Genomic DNA, 4,726 nt, shown 5'->3' with positions numbered 1-4,726 from the left:
CACATACAGAAAATGATTACATTTGCAATTATTTGTGAAAGGTAGAACAGCCAGCAGAGTGTGTAACAATGTTGTGACCAGGCCTGGTAAAGTGTATAAGGGGTATGATCATCATCAGTTGTTGAGTGATCGCTGTGTGAGGCAGTTTTATCAACAAATGAGAAGAGTTTGAAAGAAATGACATTGTGGTTCTCCATCTGTCCTGCTGGTTGACTTGTGCAATTTCCAGTTTGTGGAGCATTCAGATAGTGAACCAATGTTGGGCTGCATGGGAATACGAGGACAGGCATGCTCATCGTCAAATCACTGTGAGTGAGGATCGCTGAATTGTGCACCAAACATATAACCATTTCACATCTTTGCTTGCCATCTGAGAACAAACAATGGATTCCCTGCAACATTGTGTAATCCTGCACCATTGGACAGAAACTAGCTGCAGCCTGTCATGGAATTACTGTCCCCTGCATGGGCTACCATTGCCACCACAACACAAATGGCTGGCTCTGAAGTGGCACCATGACAGGGAAACGTGGACTCCTGATGAACAGCATTGCATTGTGTTTTGTGATGAACCACAGTTCTGCGTTAACCTAAATGAGAATTGTCAAGTATGGTGGCAACCTGATGGGAGATCAAAGTCTTCCAATGTTTTGGAGAGGCACAGCAGTGTTGCTACTGGTGTCATGGTGTGGGATACCATCACCTAAGACTTCAGGTCACAGAACAGAGCCACATTGTCTTCTCCACTACACCCAATCCAGCGATATGGAAGTTTGTTGTTTATTTAGCGAGGAATATTGATGCTCAAATTAGGGAGTGACCCATCTTGTTGGAAGATGGAAGTCTTGAAATTAGCAATTAGTTATGGGAACAACCACAACTGCAACACATCAAGGTAAGACATACGTGGCAGTGTTCTCTCAACAGAAAAATGGCCCATACAGAGTCACCTTTGCACAGAAAACATTACCCTCCAGGGAACCTCATTCATGTTCCACAATTTCATGAGGATTTTCAGTGTCCCACACTACCACATTGTGGCAATTAACCATTTCCACATAAATGGGAGGTTGCTTCATCATTGAGTATCAGCTTGGAGGCGAAATGTTTATCCTCAAGTGCTTCTTGTATTGTAGTGTAAAACTGAAGGGCTGCCCATAATTTTCCAGATTTAATTCTTTTTATGAGCTGCAGACAGTATGGTTTAAAGGTAACTACTGTCACAATCTTCCGTACAATTTTCTGCACTAGTCCAAGTTCATAGCTTGTGCAGACTGTTGATTTATTTTAACGCATATGAAACTTTCCCCTCACCCTCTCCATGGTTGCATATGGCACACTTGGTCAACCAGTACTTTTATATTTACACAGAGAACCCGCATCTCCAAACTGTCAATATCAACAAACAGTGCTCTATTTACAAGGTGGCTCTCTTCCATATTTCCTTCTGACTACACACTGTACTGATATAACAGGTATCTCGCATATTCCTACAAAAACTATTTTCTTGCTTTGTTATCATTTTGCCAAGGCACTGCAAACTTGGTGATTTTATGACTGTTTTCATGCATCAGTTGTATTTGTATGTGTAATACTTTGGAAACTGTAGAACTTCAAAATCAAGTGAATCATTTATAATAGCCCTGTGTTTCGCCACATGTTGTGAACGTACTCTTGTGCTGTAACAGAATAGACTGAAGTCAAGGGCCATATCTAAATTACAAATTTAACTTCAGATGGATATTTTTAGCACCCAATAGAAAACTGTGATGCTGGTTGCCATACCATCCATACTGCACTTAAGGCTTTACCCTACAGCAGTATTTGAGAGGTACATGGTCAATATACCAATCTCCCTGTTGACAGTGTTTGCTTTCAGAAAAAAAGGCATGGTTTTCACTAAAATTGGCTTGTTCATTGTTCTTACTTGACTGAATGGCAGCTATAACTCATATCCTCCATCTGTCTTATGCCAATGTTTAGGATTTGTGTTGATCATTCTCAACAATTCTACGCCAAAAGAGCATATGTTACAAAATTCCACCATTTTTACTGTTGTAACGATGTGATCTATAAATATTTCAGGTTACTAATTTGTAGGGCACCCCATCATAAACCAGACAAATGTGCTTGTAAATGAAATAGTTCTTGCAAAATAATAAATACTATGAAAATCTAATAACCTGGTACATGGGATGCCATTACTGAATAGTCATTTAAAGTATTCACTTTCAGCTGTAATAATGGCCTTCCGTGTCAGTCTGAATTGTGCACCTGCGCAACGGTAATGTATGTAAGTTCGTATTGGCAAATGATATCTCAGTGGTGGTCCTTAATGATGTCGTATTGGAATGTTGATATATGTTGGTGACCCTTTCAACTGAGCTCCATCCAAACTAATCCAGGGAATTTAAATCAGTGCTTTTGGGAGGCTGAATTGCCTTAGACAAAAATTTATCAAAATTGAAACTTACTGGCATATTAAAACTGTTTGCCACACTGGGACTCAAACTTGGAACCTTTGCCTGGAGCGGGCCAGTGCTCCACCAAGTAACCACATATGACTCACAAACCATCCTCAAGGCTTTAATTCTGCTAGTACCTCGTCTCCTATCTCCAATACAATGGCTTCCTTTGGAGTTTCCCGAAGTAAAACAGGTTCTCGAGGTTTATACGATATTAATTTACTTCATGCAGTTTTTATTTAAACATTTTCTAATTACAAATCTATGATCATAGTAAATCTCCAGGGACTGTTTTCTCCACTAACTGTAGGGAAGAAAGTGAAAGATTTGGGTGGATGCACTCCCCACACTGCTGTATGGGTGCAACCTGCTGGACCAGTCGACTTACAAGATATCATAGGTGCTGGGTAATGCACTCAAGCATCTGTCAACTACATCAGTGTTGTGACTGATATTCCACATAAATGTATGTTTTTTTCAAGTAGGGGGATTAACTTCTCACAATACATTATCTAACTTGAAATCAATATGTATTTTTTTTATCAATTGTAAATCAATGTTCTAGCCTTTATGTATGTAGGTTAGTATGTATGGACAATATGTAAATAGTGTGGAAGGCGTTTACTAGTATAGTCAATATAACAAGATGTATACATGTCTGCTTTTATAGACTGATTTTGGTCCTCAAGCTACTCAATTATGTCTTCATTCAAAGCTAATTATGATCCTGAGTACTGAAATATTGTATCTGACTGGAACTTGAGTTGTGGGCAAACTTATGCTTAACTCTGTTTTGGGTACCCTAGTCATCATGATTGTGTCTGTGTGAGTTCTCAAGGAGACTGTACAACTATTGATTGAGGTTAGATGCTTCTTATAATTACTCTTTACATATGATTGAACCTATTGATATAATTATGAACTTTATTAATTTTGTTGTGTTGAAACATTTTTGCTGGTTTTTACCCGGTTTGGTTTGGATTCATGTGTTGTTCCCCACATTGTAAACTTAGGCCCTAATATTTTTTCATTACTGTGTTCTTTCACGACTCAACATATCCTTATGTGGCTCATTGTTTTTGTGCTTTATTATTATTCATGACTGAGTATATTCTTCTGGTCTGTAGTTGTCATCGTGAGTTTTTCTTGTCAGCTCACTTGTCATACACTTAGGGTCTGAATTGTTTTCTCTTTGCTTTTGATGATTTTGAAGGAATGATATTATGGATGTAAACTTGCAATTTGTAAATCTAGTAATTTACATTGTCTTTGTATTTATTTCTATAGTTTAGCACTGTAATGTTTTGACTGTAATGTTTTGACTTTGTATTGTCTTGGGACAGTATGTTCCACAGATCTGAAAGCCATGTCCTGATATATGTATAGATTATGACTTGTATAGTAGATATTTTTCTTCATTTTCTGTAGTATGTGATATATCAGATACTTCTATACATCTGTATTCTATCTTCTGGCATCATTTTGTACGCTGTTTGCCAAATCTGCTAGTCCGTCACAAAATATTGTAAACACATTGTTTTCAAATTTTGTAAGGGGCTATTGTAAAGGGACACCCTCCTCTCATATTACCTATATTCAAAAGAAGTAATCGATACCAAAAAAATTTCAAATCTTGTATAGGTTAATATTATCTCAGCTGTTTAACTAAAAGAATTTCATATGATTTTGTATATTATATGGTATATTTTAGGCTATAATCCATAAAAAGAAATTACTTTATTTTTCATTGTTGCAATAGATATGTACAGTTAAAATCTTTTTAATATTTGAAACAATGAAAATCTGGCACACTTAAAATTCCTATTATTAATTGTGCAATCTGATGATATTATTATATTTATTTCTGGATTCATTTATAAAATAATGATACAAATTGGTGGAGATTCATTTGTCAAAGAAATTTGTAAACTCTTTGGAATATTGTTAGTACCACAGAATGGATTAGTAGTGGGCATGCCTCTGATGTGATTGGACTTGTTTTTATTTTTGGCAATAACAACATAATTTTTGGTTTTGAAGTGGAAATTGTACAGACAGTGTGATATAGAAAAATGTGAAAGAATAAAAATTACAGGAACAGAAATATCTGCTCAGGCAATACTTCAGCATTATTTACATCAACTGGAACCACTAGAACCTACAATGTCAAAAATTTCAGCTTCAAGAATCAGCTCCTACACATGAAGAACTGGAGCCAACTACAAGAAAAGAAGATAAGTGAAAGTTTATTGTAAATCTTG

The sequence above is a fragment of the Schistocerca cancellata genome, chromosome 1, assembly GCF_023864275.1.
Source record: "Schistocerca cancellata isolate TAMUIC-IGC-003103 chromosome 1, iqSchCanc2.1, whole genome shotgun sequence".
NCBI lineage: Eukaryota > Metazoa > Arthropoda > Insecta > Orthoptera > Acrididae > Schistocerca > Schistocerca cancellata.
The sequence above is the reverse complement of the archived record's forward strand: the minus strand, read 5'-3'. Positions refer to the sequence as shown.